The following is a 17,931-nucleotide window of genomic DNA, read 5'->3' on the forward strand; positions in this document are numbered from 1 at the left end:
TACCTTGAAAGGATTTGCCTAAGCGGAAACTAAGACTCGAAATTAAACTGCGAGTATTATATATGTTCAAATATTTTCCATTTTTAGCACTCAAACTTACCAGTTCTAACAAATGTTGGGAAGTTCCACTGAGAAACCCTCGAGTAATAACAGCTGCATTAACATGATGTTTAACATCGAAATTACTGCTGGAGGTCACAGTGATCAACGCGATACGACATGGCGTGCGTAGTCGGAGGTCGTATCGAGCGAGGTGACGCACAACTGGCGAGCTGGATTCGCCTTCGTATTATTCCTGCGTCCACCACGATGACTCCTGCGTGCCTCCCCAGCTGCAGCTATTCTGTTTCCTTAGGTAATGATGTTTCTCTTCTAGATATGATTAACTTTTTCCGTTCACTTTGACGAGCCAGTACCACTCGTAAACTTAAACAGTCTCTGGTAATCTACTTAGTGACACATGTGTGGAACGTTTCTACGTTAACAAATGGAATCTGGCACCAAACTCAAATCACAAATTTTTTTAAGGATACCATTTTGGAACAAAGTAATAAGAAGAAGTTTTAGAACAACTTGGGTATTAATAACCGTTTCAGCTGTATTTAGTTCTTTATTATTGGATCACTACCGGTTTCGTGATAATAAAAGCCACATCTTCCCGTGAACATCGGTATAACCATAAATCCAGAAGGAATGACAACACTGGTACGGCAAATAATTAACATTTTAAAGAAATTAAAAAAAAACTTTCTAAAAACTTTTACGTGAGAAATCAAAATGTTAGTACTCATATGACTAAAACATTAAATCGGAAAAGATACGAACCTTTTTACCCAACGTTTGTTATCTGTCAAAACGAAACACCACTAAAAGGCTAAAAGAGTCTGATTTCAATATTCATTGGTAAGGAGGAAATCCATTGGTGAGGTGGAAATAAATGAATACTATTAAGACCTAATTTTGGGAAAAAATGAAAAGCCAAGGAGTGGTTGCCACAAAATGGAGGAATGTTCTTCCTGGGCAAAATCGTCAAGTAAATAGCTATTGGTGGAAAAGCAGAACCTAAAAATCGCACTTACCGCTTCTCCGGTCTGTATAGAATCGCGACCAGTGAACGTGACCGCGTGCTCTCTCATACTGACGGCAACAAAGTACACAGCTAGCCTGTGGACGACTCAAGCATATGCTGATGATGCAATGGGCTCGACCGAATGTTTGGCGAACATTTGGAGGAGACACGGATAGTGAACGAGAACAAGGAATATTGGAATAAAAAGTACTAAAACTTTTTATGTAAAACAGTCGGTATAATGACAATATGATAATGACAGTTCACATATTTTTCGTGAAAAACGCCCGTAAGTTACGCTAAAGCTAGGACGTAAAAGAGAGACACCATATACATATATTACGGCAACGGAAACAATCTGCAGGCATAGTCAACAGAATAAACTTTAAAACTTTCAAGCAGATTAAAATTCAAAAATTAGCGTTTCGTAAAAATGTTTTAAAAAATGCTTCACATTGTCAGTTAAAGGGATCCAAGACTAGTGAATTTTGATGCTTCTTAAGAGCAGATAAAACTTAAGAAAATTTATAAAGATTTTAAAACAGACTTGAATTGAAGACATGGAAAACCTAAGGATGATATTGATGTTTTGGTTTGTCAGGCGCTCAACTGCGAGGTTATCAGCGCCTGTACAAATTTCCAACCTTTGCTCGGTTCCATCTCGACACATTCATGGATGATGAGGACATGATGAGAACAACAAAAACACCCAGTCATCTCGAGACAGGTGAAAATCCCCGACCCTGCCGGGAATCGAACCCGGACTCCTGTGCTCGGGAAGCGAGAACGCGACCGCGAAACCACGAGCTACGTACAACACAATAAGGAGGATGCGTAGAAGGCAGAGAGGTAAAGTGAGGACGAGAAGGGGGGGGGGGGGGGAGGGGAGAAAATGGAAAGACCCAGGAGGAACAAAGGGGGAATAAGTAAAGAAAGAGAAAGTACAGAGTATTAGGTCAACTAACTTAGTCAATCGAAATTTGCCAAAATGCTACGGTTTCTCAACTTCGTTTGTCCATTCAGGATTTGGCGTGGAAAGCGACTAATGGATCACATATTTTCGACCTTCTCCAGGATGCGTAAAGTGTGACCCTTGTTTTCTCTATGTAAAATACTTAAGTTACTATTGATGGTGACGGAATGCCTCTGCTCCTGGAAGAGGGTACTCATGGCAGATTTTGAGCTAGAAACCCTAAGATCGTCTTTAAACCTTGTGCTAAAGCTCCTGCCTATTTCTTTGATGTACCGCATGGGGGATCATTGCAAGCGATAAAATACACGCAATTATATTTGGAAGAAGAGGCGTGTTCTTTGTGTCAACGTTACCGGGAATAAAGAAGGCAGATTCAATATTTTTAGACCTCAACTGTCTGCAGATGTTTTCGGAAATATTGCCGAAATATGGGATTTTATGATACGCGATACCAGCGGCCGTCCGACTACCGATATTAATAAGGGTGCTGTCCGTTGGGTTTGCTTTTCTTCATATCTTTCTGTGGTTATCTCGATTAGTACTATTGACAAACTCGCCGTCATAGTCAATTTTGTAGGCTATGTGGTGTAAGATTCGTAACTCACTAACAAAGACATTCTTTAATAACAGCACACTATGGAGCCTATACCGAAATGACGAACGCTACAGCAGTGACCTAGAAACTGTATTGGTTCACTTGTATTATGAACTGTATATCCTTGGGTAACAGGAGAAATATTGAATTTAACTGATGAAAGGAGAAAATATAAAAGTGCAGTAAATGAAGCAGGCAAAAAGAAATACAAACGTCCCAAAAATGAGATCGACAGGAAGTGCAAAATGGCTAACCAGGAATGGCTAGGGGACAAATGTAAGAATTTAAGCTTATCTCACTAGGGGTAAAATACATACTGCCTACAGGAAAATTAAAGACAGCTTTGGAGAAAGAGAACCACTTGTATGAACATCAGGAGCTCAGATGGAAACCCAGTTCTAAGCAAAGAAGGGAAATCATAAAGGCGGAGGGAGTATATAGAGGGTCTATGCAAGGGCAATGTACTTGAGGACAATATTAGGGAAATGGAAGAGGATGCAGATGTAGATGAAATGGGAGATACGATACTGCGTGAAGAGTTTGACAGAGCACTGAAAGACCTTAGTCGAAACAAGGTCCCGGGAGTAGACAACATTCCATTAGAACTACTTAAAGCCTTGGTAGAGCCAGTCCTGACAAAACTCTATCATCTGGTGAGGAAGATGTATGAGACAGGCGAAATACCCTCAGGCTTCAAGAAGAATATAATAATTCCAATCCCACAGAAAGAAGGTGTTGACAGATGTGAAAGTTACCGAACAATCAGTTTAATAAGTCACGGATGCAAAATACTAACGTGAATTCTCTACAGACGAATGGAAAAACTGGTAGAAGCCGACCTCGGGGAAGATCAGTTTGGATTCCGTAGAAATATTGGCACATGTGAGGCAATACTGACCCTACGACTTGCCATAGAAGCTAGATTAAGGAAAGGCAAACCTACGTTTCTATCATTTGTAGACTTAGAGAAAGCTTTTGACAATGTTGACTGGAATACTCTCTTTCAAATTCCGAAGGTGGGCAGGGGTAAAATACAGGGAGCGAAAGGCTACTTATAATTTGTACAGAAACCAGATGGCACTTAAAAGAGTCGAGGGGCATGAAAGGGAAGCAGTGGTTGGGAAGGGAATGAGACAGGGTTGTAGCCTATCCCCGATGTTATTCAATCTGTATATTGAGCAAGCAGTGAAGGAAACAAAAGAAAAATTTGGAGTGGGTATTAAAATCCACGGAGAAGAAAAAAAACTTTGAGGTTCGCCGATGACACTGTAATTCTGTCAGAGACAGCAAAGGACTTGGAAGAGAAGTTGAACGGAATGGACAGTGTCTTGAATGGAGGATATAAGATGAAAATCAACAAAAGAAACGAGGATAACGGAATGTAGTCTAATTAAGTCGGGTGATGCTGAGGGAATTAGATTAGGAAGTGAGACACTTAAATTAGTAAAGGACTTTTGCTATTTGGGGAGCAAAATAACTGATGATGGTCGAAGTAGAGAGGACATCAATTGTAGACTGACAATGGCAAGGAAAGCGTTTCTGAAGAAGAGAAATTTGTTAACATCGAGCATAGATTTAAGTGTCAGGAAGTCGTTTCTGAAAGTATTTGTATGGGGCGTAGCCATGTATGGAAGTGAAACACGGACGATAACAAGTTTGGACAAGAAGAGAATAGAGGCTTTCGAAATGTGGTGCTACAGAAGAATGCTGAAGATTATATGGGTTGATCACATAACTAATGGGGAGGTATTGAATAGGATTGGGGAGAAGAGAAGTTTGTGGCACAACTTGACTAGAAGAAGGGATCGGTTGGTAGAACATGTTCTGAGGCATCAAGGGATCACCAATTTAGTGTTGGAGGGCAGCGTGGAGCGTAAAAGTGGTAGAGGGAGACTAAGAGATGAATACACTAAACAGGTTCAGAAGGATGTAGTTTGCAGTAGGTCCTGGGAGATGAATAAGCTTGCACAAGATAGAGTAGCTCGGAGAGCTGCATCAAACCAGTCTCAGGACTGAAGACGTCCACAACACACACACGACATATATTTATTGCTTATGTTTGTCTGTCGCCCCTTGCTTGCGACACATCTGCATCTCACAAAGTTAAGTACTGTAATCATTTCCTTTTGTAATAAAATCTATTAATATGTTTTCAGTAACATTTTAGTTGCAATTGAAAAGTACTAAAATTTTTCGCTATCCATGATCACCATCTGAGGTTTACGGAGTTTATTCCGTTTACTATCGTTACTTCTCCGGTAAAAAATATCAGAGTATGTAGAAGCACTTTGGGTTCCGTGAATTGATATATGATCACAAAAAGAGCTATAATAGGGTTAAACGTATAGCAGTTTTAGATTATGTTAGAGATAGTTTTCGTTCCATAGATCCCTATTGAAAACATATTTAATGATGGAAAACTTGACTTAAAAAAACAAATCAATAGTTTACAAAAATCCTTCCACAGACTCTAAAATAAGTGTCCAACTTCTAATGGATGAAGAACTGTAGTTGTTTGATCATTATTTTCATAAAAGTTACATACAAAAATAATTAACAAGATACAGGTAACTTATAAAATTAATGTTTTGTAGCAAACTGCATATATAGCACATATTATTTTAAATCAATCTATCAAAAGTTTCGTTGCAGACTCCATTTATAATTTACAGCTCTCTTCCAAACATTATGTGCAGTCGACTAAGACTTCTTATTGTAGTTTCCTGATTTCGACGTTTCTCATAATTAAAGCAATACGTATGTACTGTATTTTGTTGCAAATTTCCCTTCTTACACTTCCGCACTAACAAGAATCTAACAGCATACGGTTCGACAGCGTTGATGGCCTATCAGTTGGTTAGAGAATGTTAAATTTAAATGATCTGTCACTCGACTAGTAGACAATACAGAAAAAAACATGAGTTATGCATAACTCATAGAAACTTCTTCCAATTACAGTGGTAAAACACTTTGCAATAAATCTTTATACTTGAACCATGTAAGAGAATGTGAGAAACAAGCATCACATTTAACAAACTAGCGATCTTACCGCACCACGCATTTACAAAGATGCAATGCCCGACAATAGAATGTGGATTTTCGGCGCATTATAGACGTGCTTTACAGAGCACAGTAGCGCAATGAATATGGTGATTCACTTGCGTTCTGGGGGAGCAAGTGAAATCGTTATTTACTTAGCCAGATTTAGGTTCCCCACGGTTGTCCGTAATGACTTAAGCTAAATGCAGAAACAGTTTCTTTGAAAAAGACATGATAACTTTCCTTCCCCTTTTTTTCCTCGTTCTCCGGGTCGAATGACGTCGTTGTTGACCTTATTCTTTAATCTCAATCTTTTTTGTTCCTTCCAGCGTAAATCAAGGAGGTATCTGGTGTAGTTCGTGCTTCATTATGAAAAGAAAGAATGGGATTTGTTGGCAACTAGCAATTATCTGTAGACATAATTCCAACCTTAGAGATTCATCTCCATCGTGAAAGACTTGAAGGTACTGGTGATGAAATGGCACAAGCCACGTTTACTTAATGTTACTCATACTTCTGCAAGTGGAATACCAATACTTCGCTAAATCGTTCGTAAGAGTTGATATCATTACATTTTAATTACAATGATGAATTACTTCTGCTTCTTCCACACTCCGGTTCAGTTGAGGAAATACGTGCACTGCGAAAGGCATCGGTCAATCTAAATTTGTTGAAGTCCTAAATAAACTCTCTTGAATCCAGTATACTGCTCTTAGGAAAACAATTACAGTATTCCACAGAAGGATCAAGATGATTTTCATAACAAAGCCTCTAATCAAATACCCCGTCTGTGTATTCTACAAATGTGAAGACATGTGCAACTGTTTTCAGTACTTACATTGCTCCCGACATAACAGCTTGAAAATACAGTCTAGTTTGACTCAGACACCAGAGTCGCCCGTGCTAGTTAGTACTTTCATCTCGATCGTGCATCAAAAATGATTAACTTTAGTTTCAAGCAACCATGTATACACATCCACTTAGAATGCAGTGGCTTTGTGTCATACTTTTACACATAAAATTACCTCTTGCGACATATGCAGTTTCACCGAAAACATCATATGTGTACTTCATACAGTTGTAAAAAGACACCATAGAAACAGTTCATAGGACACTTAATGGCATGAATACAATTACTTCATAGATGAATCAACAATATAAACTGACGGGAAAAAATCGCAGCGGCAAGAAGGAGTTATGCGAGATAAACGAAAGTTGGTAGGCATGTTTCTACATCCGAAAGATGACGTCTCTTGAGATTTAGCGCTAGTCTACGAGGATGTAAATCAGGTTGGCCCTAACTACGCGCTGTAACAGTCATGAGAGTTTGTTACATTTGACGTTGGACGTAGTGAGTTGATGTCAGTCAAGAATGTCTTTAAGACAACAATGACGCAATTATAAACAGCCCACTGAGTTAGAACGAGGTCGTGTAATAGGGCTACGAGAATCTGGATGTTCCTTCCGCGATATTGGAGAAAGACCTGGCTGGAAAGTAGCCACTGTACATGATTGCTGGCAGCAATGGTCACGGAAAGGTACTATAGCAAGAGCACCGGGCTATGATCGAGCACGTGGCACTACCGATAGGGAGGACCGTCACGTTGGGAGTATGGTTTTGGGGCATCAGACTGCGTCTACAGAAGCAATTTGAGCAGCACATGACACAACGAGCTGTTACAAATCGGTTACTTCAAGGAAAGCCCTGTAGCGTGCATTCTACTGACCCAAAACCACCACAGCTTGTGACTTCAGTGGTGTCAAGCGAGAGCTCATTGGATGGTGAAGTGGTGGTCTATTGTGTTTTCTGGTGAAAGTCGGTTGTGCCTCGTTACCATTTATTGCCGTGTGTTGTTTAGGAGGACGCCAGGTGAGCATCTGCAGCCAACCTGTCTGCTACGTATATTCACTGGACCTACACTTGGGGTTATGATCTAGGCTGCTTCGTGAATAGCATTCCAGGAGTGTTTTCCAGCAGGATAACGCTCGCACACATACCGCTGTTGTAACTCGACATGCTCTGCAGAGCGTCGACATGTTGCCGTGGCCTGCTCGATCACCATATCTGTCACTAGTCGAGCACATATGGGACATCATCAGACGACATCTCCAGCGTCGTCCAGAAACAGCATTAACTGTCCCTCTATTGACCGACCAAATGCAACAGGCTTGCAATTTCATCCCACAAACTGACATCCGGCACCTATATGACACAATGCATGCAAGTGTGCATGCGAGCATTCAACATTTTAGCAGTTACACCGGTTATTAATGTACCAGCATTCCACATTTACAATGATTTATCTCGCGCTTACATTAACCTCTGATCTTGCAACGTTAGTCTCTTAAATATCTTGTCTAGAATAACGCATTTGCAAATTTTCGTGAGTCTACAGTACTTACTTCTCGGTGAGGAGATTTTTGTTCCATTAATGTAAAAGTGTCTGTGCTACACTTCCTACGAAAAGACACAAACAGTAGCGTTTCATACAAAGCGATAATGATACAGTGACGATCGCAAAATGTTAAAAAATCCACTAAATTGGCGAGTAGTTATACTGTACAAATACGTAAATCTGAAATATTAGAAAATAAGAGACTGCAACAAAATTCCCCTTGTTGCAAAATTTCAAATATATTTAAAAAAAGAAAATTTAGATATACTGTTTTAAAAGTTCCTGAATATTGTGCGAGATATTTCAGAAATGTGTATTAGTTTAACAGAACACATTTTCAGTTCAGAAATTTGCTAAATCTCAGCAATACTGCTATTTTGTAGAAACATTTGGCCAGAAATGTTCAACAAATCTTGACACTATACAACCTGAGTAGCTATTCCTCTACTGAGGTTCAACAGCCCTTCTGAATTACATTACTTCTCCGAGAGGTCATATTCTTCATAAACATCAAAATGTCGTCTGACTGTCTGCACCACTGACTGAGGAAGGGCAGGTACTATATTTTGTTCCTTGCTGGCGCTGCAGTACGCGGTATGGGCTCAAGCACGAATTGGGACTTCCTTTCAACGAATCCAGCGGTTTAACAGGCCATTAATGGTGTATGATTTGATACGTGACTCTGCCCTACAAAGCACTGACTGAGACATTCCATTAGCGTAAATAACTTGTTTACATAGTTGAAACACTTTTAAGAAAGAATCTTCTGTCACAGCTCAAAAGAGAATCTTAGAAGTAGTATCCAGTTTCCAAATCTCCTACTAATTTGATTATTTAATTCTTTATTGTCATTTTATGCTTTTTCAGAAACTGAGTTCTGCAGTAAAACATTGGAAGTAAAATATAACAATCACTAACACACATTTTTATCGTGACCCATAAACCGGTGTTATCTTTTTTTTGTTTTTTTTTTGTTTTTTTTTTCACTAACAGATTGAAATCGTGAATACAATCTTGAATTTAGCACTGCAGCATTTCTTTGTAGAGTAAGTTTGCTTCACACTTTTCACAAAGTTTATAAAAAGTTTAAATACAGAATATGTGTAGGTTTCGTTCCACTCACGGATTCTGGTTAAAATTATCTTTAAACAAAACAGACGTACATTCTTCAAACAGGTATTCTAAAACAACTACTTAAGATATCTCACCTTGTTTTTTAAGAAAAATAGTAATAGCTTTTCTGTGTATAACTTGAACCTAAGGAAAAGAGCAAGACATAATTGGCAGGTTTTTCTTAGATCAGAAATTCTCTCAGGCCATGATCTAGAAAACCGTGGCCGTCGAAGCGTTCGCCAGGTGTCTTGTCCTAAGCAGAACGACACGTCACGGAAGCATCTCATGGAAGCTGAACCCTGAAAAATAGAGCAATTGATTTTAATCTTTCATCAACTTTCATTTCAGTCTATGAACATTTTAAAGTACCACAATCAAGACTTAAGATCTTCCATTGTGGAACTATGTATTGGAGCACACATAACCTGAAATAACGATTGGTTTTGAAGAACGCTAACACAACACCATATCACAAAGCTGCTTTTCCCTTATATAGGGTGATTCATAAGTGGCTTACATACTTGGTGGATGTAATATATGCATCAAAATAACAGTAAAATGTTAAATAAAGTTGTGTGTGAAATTTCTTTATTTCAACATATGCATTAGAAAAAGGATCAAAAGTGAATCACAATTGACTCAAAATTAATTCTTGGTGATTAGAAAATAATTGTGAATACTTCATGGGTGTAATGTGTGTATCAAAATAAGAGTGAAATGTTAAATAATGTTTTACTTTATTTCAGAGTTATACAGCAGTGTAGGGCTCGTAAGTGGAACACAAACACCATTAAAATAATTCGTCTCAGAAAGGAAAGACACGAAGGGATCCAAAATTCAACACAACTGTGTACTGTATATTTATCCCAGAACTTGTTCAAAATGATGTCCATGTAGACGAAGACAGTGACGTACTTAACGTCTTACATTTCGAGGAACATGGCAGGCTCCGTTCATATCATTCTGCACAGTTGCACAGCCATTTTCAGTTTGCTACTGTAGTTGTGCCGGATTCTCAGTCGCAGCACCGTACATAAGCTCCTTAAGAAGGTCCGAAAAGTGGAAGTCCAGGAAATGTAGATCTGGAGATCTAGGGGGCCAAACAACTGGTCCTGAAGGACCAATCTGCTTATCGGGATAAGCAACATTGAGAGACTCTCTTGCGCGTCACCTGAAATGTGCAGCCGCACCGTCGTGCATAAACCATACTCTGCTTCGTGTAGCGAGTGGGACATCATGAAGCAGACCACCCAGTTCAAGTTCCAAAAACTGTCGATACACTCAGCCGCTGTGGAATAACATCCAGTCTGAGTAACTGACTATACACTATACTACACCACATAATCACTGCAAAACAATTTTGATATCCTCTTACGGCAGTTACGCGAGAATTCTCTTACGCCCACACGTGCATGTTATGAGCATTCACGATACCTCATCCATAAACAGTGCCCGACGAACGAACAGTGGATCAGTAGCATGGTGCTCAAGTAAACACTGACAGAAATTCTGACTTGTACGGCAGTCTACAGATGTCAGCTTCTTTACCTTATGCAGGTTAAATGGATGGAACTGCTGTCTCCGTAGCAGGCAATACATATAGATCACAAGTTGTTAGACGTCCCCGTCTTACTGCAGAACGTGGACTCTGGAGGCTTTCCCGTGTGCAAACCGGAATCGACAGCGATAAGTGGCAGATGTGACGACAGAGTACAATTCTGGTGCAGCCATGAGTGTTTCGAATCCGCCGGTTCAGTGCACGTTGTTGAACATGGAGTTCAGCAGCGGACTATCAGTTGCTCGAAAAATGAACAGTGCCACTGAGGCAGGCTTCTAAGGGCAGCATTATGCTGTGGGGGCATTCAGCTGGGCTGCCAGGGGAGTTGTGATAGTAATCGAAGATAACATTACCGCTGTTGACTGCGTGAACAATAATGCAGACCACCTGCATCCCTTCATGCCTGACGTCTTCCCTTCTGGATGGCAACTTCTAGTTGGGTAAGTGCCATGTCACAAGCTAACAATCGTGCTCTAGTGGTTTGTGTAACGTGACTGTGAGCTCACGCTGATGTCTTGGCATCAATAAGTTGCCTGCTCCGAACCCGATGGCGCCCAACCGTAACGCTACAGGGCGCCAGCTCTGCGTCCACCAGCCACCGGGCAGCAGTTTACTACACCTGCGTGACTTTAGTACAGACATAGGCTGACACATAATTCCGGAAACTTGTCGGAGTCATGCCACGCAGATATGAGTTCCAAAGGCGGAGGAAGACACTATTAATCAGGTGGTTATATTGTCTTTCAGTGTATATGGAACACGCCCTTTATATACCCTACTATTCATTCTGGTGGACATTCTACCTGTCACATAGAATCGTTGATCTAAAAGTGTCAGATGAGGCATTCCCATATACCTGAAATTTCGTAGTCGAGACAAGAAAATTGTGGAACAAGGAAGAAACATTTGCGCCCTTCAAGCAGAATTATAAATGGCGTATTTTAAATTAGATAGTTTGAAGGGGAAAAGAGACAGTGGGAACTGGGAAAAGGTGCTAAGTAATACGCAAAAGGACAAAATCTCATGAGTTACATTTGAAATTTTCGTTAGCAGTCAGGTTGACTTATTATCTGAAATATAAAAAAGTGCCTCAACCAGTTTATGAGCAAAGTAGACGGGAGCAGACTCGTAGGAACAGTTTTAAGGCTAAGCCGGTTGAAAATTAGGTAGAAAGAAAAGAGTCCTACTGCTTGGTAATAGTTACGGGAGGGGCGCAGGCCAAATACTACAAGAAAAACCTTGTGTAGAATATCAGGTAACAAACATTGTGAAACTAAGTGCCAAGCTTCTCCAGGTGACAGAGAACATAAGGGGCCTTGTACAGAGTTTTGATGAAGAGGATCAGGTAGAGTAGGAACAGCAGGAAATAGTCTGGCTAGCAACTTAGACAATAGTATTAAATGTGACCTGGAAATGTGACACTCGTGTGGCATTTGTGGAGGTCTTACGGCACCAGACATGTCCTGGATTAAAGAGCTTAGTGAATTGCTTTTGACTGAAACAAAGTCTCAAATCTTTGCAAAGCTTCTTCCTGTAATTAGGACATGGGGACACACATATCACGGCCTGCACTTGAATAGTAGGGCGAGGGAAAGATTTACTGAATATCTTGCAAAAACTGTAATGAGGGAGCACAAGATAATATCCTTGTTATTACTGGAGTCAGAGATGCACGTTTTGTAGGTTAGTGTCAGGTTACAGACAGACAGTATATAAGGAAACTAGAGCAAAACAAGGTCATAATTATGTAATAGATTCCTTCTATGCATAGAAGAAGTGGAAAATTCTCAAGTGATAGATGTTCTGTGGCTCTCTGCACTCCATGTAACCAGAAGGTCGCAGAAGTTTAATATCAGCGATTATAGCCTAGCATCACACAGATGCCCAAATCACTTCGTCACCCTAGCACAGTGCAGAATACTTCTCGTAATTTTATCAGTCTACAGAGCCTTTCTAATAAACTTTTAGCTATTTATGAGAAGTCAAGAGGCATTACTGAGCTAGCTGTCGGTCGAGAAGAAACATTTAGTAGTTTGTGGAGATTTCACTACAGATTTCTTAAAAGATACAGACAGGGAAAATAAACTGGAACCATTATTTTAGTGTTTCAGTCCAATTTCAGTTATCAGTTCTCCAAGTCGTGTGCAGCAAGATATTAGGACACTGACTGACAATATTTTTAAGATAGTGCTCAGACTGATACAATTAATGTGTACCCAGATGTTAATGGGCTATATTCATGATGGCAACGCAATGCAAATTAACAATACAGCACCTTACAGCCCTGAAGCTGGTATCTACCGAGCAGTGAGGTTTGTTAATGGGAAAACAATACAATGTTTTAAGAGTAAGTTAAAACAGTTTGTAAGGCATGATATATACATAGAATGATATGCTCATGGCAAACTCAATTTATTCCATGCAAAATTTGTGTCAATATTTGAAAGTAACTTTCCCAAATAGTAATTCAGAAAATTCATTAAAAAAAAGAACTTTGTAAACTTAAAGGAATTAAAATCTCATGTAAGAAGAAGAGGGAACTTTTTATAAAGGCTGGACTAAGTCAATATTCAACATTACTTGCATGCTACAAAAAAGACTCTAATATTTTAACGAAAGTCACTAAAATGTCAGAAAGTGTGCATATGACAGGAATTAATTATGCAGATAATAGGATTAAAACTATATGCGATATTGCTAAATGAGAGACAGGGCCGCCAGTCAGTATACAACATCCTGTACCAATTCTGTACCAGTTAAACTAAGTGACAGTGCCGTGGCTGATAATGCACAAGCTGCAGGTAGCTTTCACAATCACTTTCTAAATGTAGCAACAAAACCAGGATTAAATGGTTGAGTTGAAGAAGAAAGAGAATATATTAAAACATTTTTAATATATTTACTCGCATGTACAACATTTTCAGCAACTAGAAGTAGCACCTAGTTCTTTCACTTAAATTAATAGAATTATAAAAATATAAAAAACAAAATCTGATGTAGTGTTGATGGAATTTCAAACAGAAATCTGAAAAGTGCTTTCAACTCAATAAGTAATGTCCTTAGTGAAATATGCAATGAATCACTGGCACAGGGATTTTTCAAGACAGGTTAAAACAAATAATTATTAAATGTCTTCTTAAAAAAAGTGACAAGATAAACTAAAACAGCTACCAGCCAGCTTCCTTACTAACATCCTTTTTCCAAAACATTGAAAAAAGTAATGTGCTCAAAAGTAGTCTCACACTTAATGTATAAGCCGGCCGCTGGTGGCCGAGCGGTTCTGGCGCTACAGTCTGGAACCGCGCTACTGCTACGGTCGCAGGTTCGAATCCTGCCTCGGGAATTGATGTGTGTGATGTCCTTAGGTTAGTTAGGTTTAAGAAGTTCTAAGTCTAGGGGACGGATGACCTCAGATGTTAAGTCCCTTAGTGCTTAGAGCCATTTGAACCGTTTATCCTGGTGGAATTGCGCCTTTGGAATGCACTGTGGATATGAATGGATGCAGGTCATCAGATAGGGTGCTTACGTACGTGTAACCTGTCAGAGTTGTATCAGGGGTGTCATGTCACCCCAACTGCACACGCCCCACACCATTACAGAGCTTCCACCAGCTTGAACAGTCCCGCACTGACATGCTGTATCCATGCATACATGAGGTTGTCTCCATACCCGTGCACGTCCATCCACTCGATACACTTTGAAAGGAGACTCTTCCGATCATGCAACATGTTTCTAGTCACCAACAGTCCAAATACAGTGTTGACGGGCCCAGGCGATGCGTAAAGCTTTGCATCGTGCAGTCATAAAGGGTACACGAGTGGGCCTGAGGCTCAGAAAGCCCATATCGATAATGTTTCGTTGAATGATTCGCACGCTGACACTTGTTGATGGCCCAGCATTGAAATCTGCACAATTTGTGGAAGGATAGCACTTCTGACAAGGTGAACGATACCCTTCGTTCGTCGATTGTCCCGTTCTTGTAGGATCTTTTTCCGGCCGCAGTGATGTCGGAGATCTGATGTTTCACCGGATTTCTGATATTCACGGTACGTTCGTGAAATGGTCGCACTGTAAAAATTCCCACTTCATCGCTACCTCCGAGATACTGTGTCCGATCGCTTGTGCGCCGAGTAGAACACCACGTTCAAACTCACTTAAATCTTGACAACCTGCCACTGTAGCAGCAGTAACGGATCTAACAACTGAACCAGGCACTTGTTGTCTTATATAGGCCTTGCAACCGCAGATCTGTGTTCTGCCTGTTTAGGTAACTCTGTATTTGAATACGCATATCTATACCAGTTTCTATGGCGCTTCAGTGTAAGAAGTTTCCGGTTGTGGGGAAATTGTCGTATCAGATAGCTAAGTTATTCAAAAATCTTGACGTTCGTGTAGCTTTTTTATCACATTATCAACTTCAGAGTTCTTATGTGCATAATAAGCTGCCTCTAAAGATTGGTATAACTTCTCTGTGGTTTACAAAGTGGAATGCAGTTCCTGGCATAAATTCTACATTGTTTAAACTGGAAGAATATTGAAGAGAAGATGTATGAGCATTTGCTAACCGGAAAAGATCGAGTAAAGCGGGACTCTACGTCTGCCGAACAGCAGGGCACCAGCCAGCCAAGCTTGATGATCTCTTCATCTTACATTGTGCTCCGAAAGGCAAAGAGCTTGATTCATTGGAAGAGTTAGAAATACTTTAGCATAAGTGTCCTGTCGATGAACAGTTGCTAAATGACCAGCTCAATAGTAAGAAGAAAGGTTATTATGAGTCAATGACACAAGTTTTTAAATTTCTTACATAAATTTCGTTGTGCTTTTCTAATGGGTTCCATTTCATGTTTATTAATTACGTCCCCTCCCCTCCCCCCTCCTCCCACAAATGACTCATTCACAGACATCGTATTTGCAAAGTCAAGTCGGAACTTCCTGTTTTAAGAATTTGTTTTATGCCCAGTTATTGGGGTGGTTATCTTACGGTTTTATTTAGATACGGCTCATGTTACTATTTTATCTTAGAAAAAACTTAACTCCGGCCGAACAGGCATTGAAGTACCAACGGTACCGACCGGCCACAGTATCATCCTCAGCCCACAAGTGTCACTGTATGCTGATACGGAGACGCATGTGATCAGCACACCGCTCTCCAGACCGTATGTCAGTTTACGAAACCGGAGCAGCTGCTTCTCAAGGTCTGAGTGCTCCCCGCTTGCCAACAGCACTCTACAGACCGGAATGTTGTATCTATGTGGAGTAATTTAAAGGTTCCTTTATGGGTTACTGTGTTCTAGCCAAGTTATTTCATTAGAATGAATCAACCATTTTTAGATCCTTTTTGTAAGCATTAAATACGCTTCACGTAACTTCTTTGAGCGCCGTCTATGTACGTCCACTGTAGACATAGTATGAAAGCCTCATTCCATTGCTCGCCAGTCTACCTGCTGGATGCTGCTCCCGTGAAACTACGACTGCAGCAGCACTGAGTTTGCAGCACGGTCTCTACGAGAGAAATTAACTTCAGAGCAATATTAAAAAAGGGAAGAGGAAGTAGGTCAGCATGAGATAGGAGATATGTTATTAAGAGAAAAATCTGAGTGATGACAGAACGACCTGAGTGGAATCAAGTTGCCTGAAGAAGACGATGTTCCCTCTGAATTACTGAAACTCTTGGGAGAGCCAGCCATGACCAAATTATTCCACCTAGTGTGCAGGGTACATGAGAGGCGAAATACACTCTCGTTCAGTTTGATTTCTATCCCACGATGTTATATTAGTTGACACACAAACAGACGGACGGACAACAAAGAGATCTCATAAGAGTGCCTTTTTTTACGGATTATTAAATCTGACTATGGCACAGAGCTTATTTCAATGTGCATCAACAAAAGTTACTGATCGTTTGTCCAACAATATAAAATATCTGTGAACAAGACAGACGAATTTCTATTTAATAACGAGTAGCCTGTCAATCACACACACACACACACACACACACACACATATATATATATATATATATATATATATATATATATATATATATATATATATATATTGTATCGTTGCACATCATGTCGATAAAAAAATCGTTCAAAAGATCTATGGTACACGTAACTAACTATCTTTTCATTTGTTTTCCCTCCAATGATGTGTGCGTGTACGAAGTTACATTGAAGTCCGACCATATCTTTTGAACACTTCACTTTTTTGTCAGGCAGTATGTAACAAATGGTCACGGTCCCAGAGGATCACGTAAACAAAATATTAGACCTGTTAGAAATATTTGTTACCACTATAGATACTGAATTTAGCTGTTGAATGGAGAAAATATAAAAATGCAAGTAATGGAGCAGGCAAAAGGAAATACAGATGTCTAAAAAATGAGTTTGACAGAAAATACAGAATGGCTGACAAGCTGACAAATATGGCTCCAGGACAAATCGAGGCTGAGGAGGCTTGTATGACTTGGGAAAAACTGGTGTCGTACATTGAAAAATTAAAGAAACTTTGGAGAAGGCAAGCCTGTACTAAGTAAAGAAAGGACAGCTGAAAAGTGGAAGGTGTATGAGGACAGTCTGTAAAAGAGAAATTAACTTCAGAACAATATTAAAAAAGAGAAGAGGAAGTAGGTCAACATGAGATGGGAGATATGTAATTAAGAGAAAAATTTGACTGATGACTGAACGACCTGAGCGGAAGCAAGTCGCCTGAAGTAGACGACATTCACTCTGAATTACTGAAACCCTTGGGAGAGGCAGCCACCTAGTGTGCAGGGTATATGAGAGGCGAAATACACTCAGCGTTTAGGAAAAATGAAATCCAAACTAAGGCAGGTAACGAGAGCTATGACTGTTGCCGCATTATAAGTTAAGTTATGGTTGCAAAATACTGACACGAATGGTTTACATAACAATGAAAACGCCGATAGAAGCCCAGACTGGGAAACATCTGTTTGGATTACAGAGAAATGTAGGAACGCGTATGGCAGATTGAAGCGAGGCAAACCTTCAGTTATAGCATTTGTAGGTCTAGGAAAAACTTTTGACAATGTTGAATCGATTACATTATTTGAAATTATGAGGGTAGGAGGGATAAAACGCATATAGCTAAAGGTTACCTATAACTTGTGCAGATACCAGGCTGTGGTTTATGAGTCGATGACATAAGAGGGAAGCGACAGTTGAA

The 17,931-nt window shown here is 39.9% G+C and overlaps 1 protein-coding gene across 1 annotated transcript in view; it reads right to left on the reverse strand.

Annotated features, from left to right (window-relative positions):
- Positions 1-8,925: 8,925 nt before the first annotated feature.
- LOC126299568 (uncharacterized protein CCDC198-like) overlaps positions 8,926-17,931 on the reverse strand; it is a gene marked incomplete at its 5' end in the record, with an annotated part of 82,192 nt that continues 73,186 nt past the window's right edge. The window contains one exon of the mRNA XM_049991567.1: positions 8,926-9,484. The remainder of the gene's footprint in view (positions 9,485-17,931) is intronic.

The sequence above is a fragment of the Schistocerca gregaria genome, chromosome X, assembly GCF_023897955.1.
Source record: "Schistocerca gregaria isolate iqSchGreg1 chromosome X, iqSchGreg1.2, whole genome shotgun sequence".
In the NCBI taxonomy this organism is placed as follows: Eukaryota; Metazoa; Arthropoda; class Insecta; order Orthoptera; family Acrididae; genus Schistocerca; species Schistocerca gregaria.